The sequence below is a fragment of the Portunus trituberculatus genome, chromosome 41 (assembly GCF_017591435.1).
Source record: "Portunus trituberculatus isolate SZX2019 chromosome 41, ASM1759143v1, whole genome shotgun sequence".
Classification (NCBI taxonomy): domain Eukaryota; kingdom Metazoa; phylum Arthropoda; class Malacostraca; order Decapoda; family Portunidae; genus Portunus; species Portunus trituberculatus.
Window position 1 is genome coordinate 32,311,426 of NC_059295.1, and position 10,000 is coordinate 32,321,425.

The 10,000-nt window shown below is 42.9% G+C and overlaps 1 long non-coding RNA gene across 1 annotated transcript in view; it reads right to left on the minus strand.

The window, feature by feature from the left end:
• Positions 1–1,810: 1,810 nt before the first annotated feature.
• Positions 1,811–10,000, minus strand: part of LOC123516915 — a 23,550-nt gene continuing 15,360 nt past the window's right edge. Inside the window, exons 4-5 of the long non-coding RNA XR_006678339.1 lie at positions 3,406–3,469; positions 1,811–1,904 (exon numbers count right to left, since the gene is read on the minus strand). This is a non-coding gene — a long non-coding RNA (uncharacterized LOC123516915). The remainder of the gene's footprint in view (positions 1,905–3,405; positions 3,470–10,000) is intronic.

Consider the following 10,000-nt stretch of genomic DNA (forward strand, 5'->3'; position numbering starts at 1 on the left):
CATCTATCTATCTATCTATCTCTATCTATTTATCTCTCTGTCTGTCTATCTACGTATCTATCTTTATTTATTTATTTATTTATTTATTTATTTATTTCTGTCTATCTATCTGTTTGTCTGTCTGTCTGTCTTTCTGTCTGTGTCTGTCTGTTTATCTATCTATCTATCTATCTTCACCTTTCTAATGCTACCAGTGAAAGCCAGCTGGTGATCTCAAGACCGTGATAAAAGAAAGAAATGTAAAGAAAAAAAAATGCCTAATCCAGTACATTTTTTTTTTCTTTTTGTCATTTTAATTTAAAGGTCTTACTAAGCACCAGATTGTAAAAGTGAAATTGTCGATAAACTGCCAAATCAAGCTTTTATGGGTAATCAAGAATCATACAATCATTTTATAAGATTCTAATCCACAAAAGGAATAAAAAAAAATATATAAGCATTGTATCCTCAGCTCAGTTACCTGTATTGATGTGCACCGATGGATATTCGATGCTGTAAAAGGAGGTACGGTCTTTTATTTTTATAGTTTTTTTTTTCCTCGCCGCTCTTAATACAGACCTGTTTTGGTGAAGTGAGGCAGAACACACCACAGGCATTCATTACATCTCCACTTCCTTCACTCATTCAGTACAACAGGCAGAGTCCGGACCACATCATACCATCTGTTAGGAAGTCAGAGTAGTCGCAGTAGTGTCTAGCTGAAGTGGCACGTGTCTCCAAGGGTGATTTGAAAACAGCTGTGGTGAGAGAGCAAAGCGTTTCATAATACTGGCTAATAATATCCAGTTTTGAGACATCCTCCATACTCCATCACCTGCTAGTTAGTCATAGTAGAATCAGTAGACCATATTCTGAAACTGCATCTCACCTCCACTACATTCAAAGGGCTTTAGTTGAAGTGACGCGTGTTTTTAATGATGATCTTATGGTTCAACTGATAGGTTAACACGAATTCTACATTATTAGAAGAAGGAACAGTCTCGGGAAACTGGCTAATTGTCTCTGTGGCCTTTGAAAATAATCGTGTCGAGAGAGCAAAGTGTTCCAGTATATAAGTCATTAAGATACAGTTTTTGATATAGCCTGCAGACCTCACCACATCACCTGTTACGTGGTAGAATGAGTAAGATACATGCGTGGTAGACGAGTAACTAGATTGAATTATAACTTGATAGCAAAAAGTATTTCTCCTGAGTTAATAAAATTCCCTAAACACACTCGTGATGGTTAACGGGTTAGTTTGATTTGCTTATAGTACAGAGACAATTCAGGATAGAAAATGGCCTCTGCTTCTCTCTTGGTTTCAGTATTTTCTCTCTCTCTCTCTCTCTCTCTCTCTCTCTCTCTCTCTCTCTCTCTCTCTCTCTCTCTCTCTCTCCAATATTTTTGGTGGACTGTTTATTCATTTATCTACTTATTTATTTGCTTGTTTATTTATTTTTGGGAAATGAAGAGACAACATGCTTAGCATATGCAACTAACAAACTTAGTAATGTGACCACCTGGACGTAAGCCAAGCAAATCAAGAACCAAGACCCACAGTACTGGCTTGAATGGCTCTACTTTATAACTATGAGTAACTTCGCTTCACTGACTGGCGTAGCTTCTAATACTTGTGTTCCACGTCTTATCACGGACCTGTCTGCATGGGCGAGGCGAGCCAGAACACGCGGCGGGCACTAATGACCACCAACATTCACCCCTGATATCACCTTCCAGTCATATCGATAAGCCTTTATTTACACTCCGCTAAAGACACAAACAAGAAACTCATCCTGATTCGCTTACATACATATTTACTTTTTCTTCCCCTGGGCTTTGCGACATGTGGGGACCCCCGGCTGTGATTCTAATTGCTGAGGAGACCCAGTGGCCACCAACAGACCGGTCCTCCTATCGAGTTCCTGTGGGGTGGAGAAAAAAGTGGAAGCAGTGGAAGAAGTGGAGACAAGGAGCTCAAGGCAATGGTTAGGGATCATGGCAGGAGTGTAGCAGTGTAGCAGTGACAGTGTTGTGTGTGGCGGTTGTTATACAGCTATGCATTTATTTCAATATTCAGAAGCAATTCAGTGTTCTATTGTGGTTTTTTGTAACAGCTGTGGTGGACGTTTATTGAGTATTTTTTCAAAGGTTACAGGAAAAATAGTTGTGATTTATGGAGTGTAGCAGCGACATATGTGAAATTAGTCATATAGTAATTTGTTTATTTAATCACATAGTAATTTATGGCAGGAATGTATAGCAGTGACAGTGTTGTGTGTGGCGTTAGTTATACAGCCATGCATTTATTTCAGTATTCGGAAACAATTCGGTGTTCTACGTATTGTGGGTTCTTATAACAGCTGTGGTGGACGTTTATTGAGTTGTTTCTTTTTTTTCCAAGAGTTACAAGAAGAATAGGGATGAATAGCGACTTGTGTGAAATTATTCATACACTTATTTTAGCATTCCCAAACAACTCGGTGTCCTATCATTTGTTATAACAGCTGTGATGGAAGTTGTTGAGCTTTTATCTAGGGTTTCAGCAAGACTAGGGATCATGGAAGGATTGTAATATTGATCGTGTTGTGGGAAACCCGTCATGTTGCCATCCATTGGTTTTAGTATTATCAAATCATTCGGTTCCCTGTCTCGGCATCTTACAACAGCTGTAGGGAAAGTTACTGGGTATTTTCAAGAGTGTTTTCACGTTTGCAGTTATAGATTAAGAAGGATTCAGAGTCGTCAATTAGAAAAAATATTCGTGAAAATCCAAACCATCATCTCTGTGGCCTTTGAAATTTATAGTCCTGAAGAGAGAACAAAAGGTTTCGAAACAAAATTTGGCCAATAGATGAGCCACAAAAAGCAAACCCTTCCACTTCGCTAAGCATCGTTGCCTCAACCTCAAATCTGATCTGCTAAGAATCTATAAACTGTCAGAGTCTGTGAGCAAACCGTCATCAGCTCAGTGAACTTGGGAGTGAGAAAAATCGAGGGAAAAAAACAGTGGAAATGAGTGTAGAAAGTTATTTGAATTCTGACCACATCTGTACCTTGAAGTAGTTAATGTCCAGCGGTTTTCGTCGAGACACTAAAACGTACTAATTCGCCTTTTTTTCTTCTTTTTAAGCTTCGTCCCACTGTTCACTCCCAAATTAGGGACTTAAAGCTCACTGTTGTTCGCTAGCAGTGATTGTGTTGGCGAGAGGTTAACAGAGAAGGTGGAGCTTCAAAAAAAGTTTAATTGTACGTTCTCGCGTCCCTACAAAAGATGCTTTCTTATCCACTAGATGTTATTGTCATTGTTTATTATCATTTGTATGAATTCGTGACAACCATATAATGTGTCGGTCTGTCGCCTGTAAGATAGATTAGGATAGGAATGGATGAGATAAACCAGGAGTGTGAGTGAGAATGGCTTACCTTGACAGAACAGTGTTGCTTTGTGGAATGTAGAATGCGTTGTGGCACACATGGAGCAGGTGAACTAGAATGACGAGTGAGAAGTAGCACGTTGCCGCCCATGAACAAAGGATGGTCTGGCTTAAACATTCATAGTCTCAATTGTAAGAGGTGTGAGTCTGAGTGTCCAGTTGCCACATTCTCAAACATTTCAGCGTCTTACCTTCACTATTTTTTTGCATGCTTTACTGTAAGCTTAAGCTGTTTTCAGGGATAACTTTATAGTGCAAGTGTAATTTTTAAAAAGGATCTTATAGTATTAATGAAGAAAGAAAAAAAACAGCTATGAGAACCAGACTTTGGTCTTTGATACGTTCTGATGAAAGTCCAAAGTGTTTAAAATTACGGGCGCAGCTGCGTTCTTCTGAGCTCCGCCGATGTAAATATTCTGGCAGGGTTCGGACTGTCCCTATCAGCGCCTGTAGCAAGTCAAACATGTAACGGCAGGCTGGCGTGGTTTAATAAATACAGCAGGACAGGGTGAGCGACGGGGCATCTTTAGGAGCACATAGTTTTTGATAGATGCTGTTCAGCTACAAGACAGTTTAATGTGTTGATAATCACTGCTTTAGTTTATGGCCAGAATTATTATCTGTTAAATGCTGCTGTAGATTGATGGCTCATTTGCGGCCTGGTGTGTGGTGGCGCGCTGCTTCCTCGCTGGGGTTTCATTTTTGTGATCATTCACTGATTTATCTATTTTTTTTTTTCTATTCATTTTATTCTGTTTTTGTATAATGTTCCTATATGAGACTGGAAAAAATAATAGCAGAGGAGTGTGGAGTACAGGTTGCATGTAAGATCAATAGGTTTTTTTTTTTTTTTTTGTTTCTGCAGGAACAGACACCACAATCAGATGGCGCGAGTGCTGGGCAGCACCGCAGGGCACATCACAGGTGGTCCTGCCTCGCGCCACTCACTCACGCTCCAGGCGGTGCCTTAACCCAAGAGGAGACGTGCTGCATCGGAGGTAACCATGAATGTGGTGGTCGTGGCCGCTGGGAATGAGTGCACCACCGCCGCCATGACGCTCGAGGCGCTTCGAAACTTGTACCGCCCAGAGAACCGTGTGTGCCTCATGACGGGCTTCCTGTGGCCAGTGCCTCCTGCCCCCTCTCCACCCAGCCTGCTGCCACCACTGCTGCAGGGCCCCACTCATGGCAGGTTATACTCACCGCCACCCCCAATAAGTGAGTACAATGTTATTTTTTCTTCTTTTTTATATGCGCATGTGCTCGCTATCTCAGTAATGCAATTTCCTTTTGTACAACTTTGCATTATGTTCTCTATCTCGTGTATCCTCCAGCGTGTGTGTGTTGCAATTATGCTTTGTTGGTGGTTCATAAGTGTTCCACCGGAGGACAGGGCAGTCATCAGACTAATGCACAGGCTTGTCGAACAGGGATGTGCTGTCTGATATAATAACACCTATCACCTGTAGATAAGAACATAAGATAAAGATAAAGAAAGCTGCAAGAAACCATCATGACATGTCTACATGAAGTAGTCCTGTAGATGTGGAAACACAGCTTCACTATTCAGCTGTGAATCTCCTGTCAGAGCAGCAGACAAGCAGGATAAACGTCTCTCAATATGAAGTCACAAGCGAGTATATAATCAACCAGAGTGCAAATGCAGCGAGGCGTGAATGTGGCCCTCATACGAAAATAAACAGATAAATAAACAAAGATTAAATAAGTAAATAGATAAATGGAATTGATTATCTTGGGGTTGCAGGTCACGGGTTGGATGAGAATACTGCGGCAGGGGACGGTGTGGGGTGGTTAGAGAGAGGATGAAGCTTGGCATGGAGCAGGGGGTGGTGTGTGTCATGCTGTGGTGATCTGTGGTGGAAGCTGCTCGTGCTTTGTGTAGTGAACTGTAATGCCTTGTGGTGCTGTAATGGTGGAAGAAGCAGAGAGAGAGAGAGAGAGAGAGAGAGAGAGAGAGAGAGAGAGAGAGAGCGGTTGGGGGATGGGGGAATTGAGTTGTCCTGTCTCAAGATATAATGGTTGTGTGTGTGTGTGTGTGTGTGTGTGTGTGTGTGTGTGTGTGTGTGTGTGTGTGTGTGTGTGTGCAGAGTGCGTGAGCGTGCATGCGTGTTTGTACTCTTGTGCATCTGAGAGTGATTTCATCGCTCAAATTTCTGTGGAATGCTGACATGTTGTAAGGGTATCCTTCGTCACCGTCACTGCTATCACCATCATCATCATCTTCATCATCAAATATTGCAACAAAAAATCCTCTTCTGACAACACACATTACCACCACCACCACCACCACCACCATCATGTTATCCTTCGTCACCATTTCTACCATCATCACCACTATCGTGATGATGATGATCATCATCAAATATTGCAATAAAAACCCATCTTGTGACAAGACCCAACATCACCACCACCACGTTATCCTTAATCAGATCAGCATCACCACCATCACCACCATCATCACCATCACCATCAAATATTACAAAAAAAAAAAAAGCCCTCCCTTCTGACACTACTCTTCCACAACTACCACAACCACCACCACCACTACCGTCACGTCCCGCGCTCTCAAAACACTTGCCGGTAGAAAGGTCAGACAAGATTCATTGTTTATACACTTGAGAGTCGCGGCAGTAAACTGGTTCACGTCAGCAGGAGTCTCGCGGCCTTGAGGGGACCCCACCGCTTTTCACTTTGGCCGCGTGTATCATGTTGGGAGATGAGTGATGCAGGTGGCGGTGGTGATGGTACTGGTGGTGGTGGTGGTGGTGGTGGTGGTGGTGGCAGGGTGAAGGGATGAAGCAATGATGGAGGGCAGTAGTGGCAGTGTGTGTGTGTGTGTGTGTGTGTGTGTGTGTGTGTGTGTGTGTGTGTGTGTGTGTGTGTGTGTGTGTGTGTAGTGCTAGTTGGAAAGAACATGTACGTGTTTTTCAATAGTGTAGTGATCGTTGTGGTGTATGGAGGGCGTATATGGAGGTGGTGGTGGTGGTGTAGGTAGTGAGAAGAAAGTTTAGGTGGGATTGTGTGGTGGTGAAAGGGATAGAAGTGTGTGAGTGGCGGTGGTGGGTGGCGGCATGAGTGTTTATAGATGGGACGAAGAGAGAGAGAGAGAGAGAGAGAGAGAGAGAGAGAGAATGTGTGTGTGTGTGTGTGTGTGTGTTATCATGGTCATAAATCAGTCCATGTAGTTGTGTCAGTCAGTCAATGAGAGGAGTGTCAAGACAACTTCCTAACTAAATTGTCTAACTCTTGTTTAAATCTCCACCCATAATTGTCTTTTTGGAGGCGACATGTTGAGTGTTTCTTTCTCTCTCTCTCTCTCTCTCTCTCTCTCTCTCTCTCTCTCTCTCTCTCTCTCTCTCTCTCTCTCTCTATAAAGAAAGTCAGTCGGTGAGTCAGTGAGTACATCATGACGCCATCAGTACAAGTAACCCCTACAATGCAGTATTCCCTGATTGATGGTCACACTCAGAATAGATCAGAGACCTGCCACACGTGCTGCCAGGCGAGTAAATCACCAGTGGGCCAATTAATCAGTCAGTCAGTCCATCAGTCACTCAGGCAGTCTGTCAGTCACACATGCATGCAGGTCACCAGTCTGTCTGCAGAGTATAATAGCGTGATGGTGCTGGTTCTGACTGGTTCTCGAAGTGTTGGTCTTTTAGATGTTCTGTAGATACTCGAGTCTTCAAGTATCATCGCTGCGAGAGTTATAATCTGACACGCTTCTGGGCCGTACCTCCATTAATACTCAAAACTCTCTCGTTGAAGTTGCATGAGCCTTTTTCATTATGTTTCTTTTTATGGTTCAAGTGACAGATTAACAAGATTTCTACATTATTAACAAGAGAACCATTTTTGAGAACATGGCTAATCTCCTCAGTGGTCTGCGAATGGGAGGTATTGACGGCAGACAGACACAGCACTCTTGGTAATGTAAAAGTCCTCCTCCGAAAACCGGGTCAGGCGCAGCAGCAGCAGCCTTGAGGAGTCCTGAAGGTCCTGCCAAACAAACTGCGTGGCGGCAACTGGGCAACGCTGTATACTTTTATTGCGTGTCATTTAGATGTAAACGTTGTTGTGTGGGAGGATAAAGTATGGCGCTCTGAAACCCTGATATTCACCCTCCTTCCCTCACCCTGACTCCCTGACACCCTTACACCTTACATACAGACTCACCGTGATACACTAATACCTTTGTACAAATTCTCTCATCCTGACACCATACATTTACCCTTACACACGTTCTGTCATTCACATCATCTTGACACCCTAATGCCGACTCACAAACGTATACTCCCTCGCCTTAACACGAAAATATTCTTCACACCACAACAAATTAGCGGTCTGATAATCAGCCTGACACCAGACACACACCCTTTCACCCTAACGCATTGACTGACATCCTTCATTTCATTCTCCTAATTTCTGACACTCCCTGGTCAGTAATACTAACCCTTAACTTAACCTTCTCACTCTAACTCACCGTATACCTTGTTACCTTCTCTCTGTGACACGCACCCTCACCTTGCCACATTTTCACCGTGACACACTAATGTCCTGCCAAGCGAGAGTCCTTGGGTTTAACCAGTGCACGTGGCAGGAAGACAGAGTTGCCACTTGTGAGTCGTGACAGAGGCTTGGTAAGAATGAGATGAAGGGAACACCGCCTGCCATGCACCTCTCGTCGTGACACCGCTAATTGAATTGCAGGATAATGTCAGCTCGTAGCGTGACAGCCCTGACGCCACTATCCGTCCCCGAGTCACCCCGATTTGTTAATGAGACAGGAGAGGTCATAACCGTCTCAAGACTCGTGTTTCTCAGGGTTATTAGATCGTAGTCATTAAAGCTATTGGACGCTTGGGCCGCATGGGACTTGATAATCAGACATTTTCCTTCCCAAAATTATGTAGGTTCAGATTTCTTGACTACAGGCTTGGTGAAGGAAATGCATGAATCACCCACACTATTATAACGTCCACTATTCCATCCTCCATTTACCCATCCTTAGCTAACTCATCCACTCATCCGCACCCATCCACCCATCTACCAACACCTATCCAACCAATCATCCACACTAAACACCCGTCCATCTACCTATCCAGCCACTCTCACCCACATCCATCCAATAAGCGCTCAGCCAGCTAGGGAGGGAGACGTGACCACCGCGGCAGTTTAAGCGTCAAGTCAGCGAAATACCTGCACACAATGACATTCTTTTGTTGCGTGATGTTTTAAGAGTCCCGCGAAGTTTTTACGGTTTCTCTATTATTTGCATTCTTATCTTCTTAGGACGGTTTAGCAAGTTTTCTAGTGTTTATTCAGTATTTTAGACAGAGGTATGAGAAAGAGAAACGAGGAAAATGAGTAAAGATTAAGAAGGAAAGAATCCTTCAAGAAATCAATGAAAAAACAATTACTCCAGTGACAACAAGCGAACGAATAAAGGGGAAAGAAAAGAAAAGAAAAGAAGCGTTTGAAGCAGTTTGTATAATTCTTTTGTTGCCTGATATTCTAAGAGTCTCTTGAGATTTTATGTTTTCTCAACTGTTTGCATTCTTATCTTTTTAAGGGCTCAACAAGTCCTCCAGTTTTTATTTAGTATTTAGAGAGTTTTCAAAGAGACCAAAAAATACAGACGAGGAATTGAAGGTAAAATTAGTAAAGGAGGTGAGTAAACTATACATAATTCACTCTAAGAAAATAATAAATCAAACATACATACTCTTTGGCGACAATGAGTGAAGGAAAATAAGAAAAAAAAGAAAAACATTTGAACCACCATGCAATCAAGAAGGAAAGAAAAAAATGTCCAAGCTTTTGACACAAGCACATTTATCACCGGGACGCGCATCTACACGGAGTACCTTCCATCACCTTCATCATCAGGGCGTGGCGTGGTACCGGCTGGCGAGTTGTGTGTGGTGCGCAGTGGCAACAGGAGTGTGGCAAGCGACGGGTGACCAGCAGGAGTCCAGGAGTTAAACCATTCTGTACTGGGACGCATTTTCACCATGAGTTTTGGGTATGATTAGACAGTTTTATTGACATTAAGAAGGATTTATGGAGATCAGGAGATTACTGGCTAGACTATTTTAATTCCCACATGAGTTTCTGAAGCTGTATAAAATCACCAAACAGTAAGAAAAATAAATATGGAAACGCGTCATGGTACTTAGAGGAATTAACGCCTTGAGTACCATGACGCGTTTCCATATTCATTTTGCTTAATATTTGGTGATTTTATACAGCTTCAGCAATTCATATAGGGGATCAAAATAGTGAAGAGTGTGTCCATTAATCTTCTAACCTCCATAGACCCTTCCTAATGTCAATAAAATTATCTAATCGTACACGAATCCCAAGATAAAAATGTGTTTCAGTATTGAAGGGGTTAAGGAGCAGCATCATTTGGGAGTGTGGGTGGGCGTGGATGGGCAGGACGTGGGCACCATTTGTCAGCCAGTAGTCAGCCGGGTTCGTCAGGGTAGTCGGTGGGCGTTTAATCAGCCCAACGTGTTATCGAGGCTGGAGCTCCTTGCTGTTCCTCCCGCCGCGTGAAA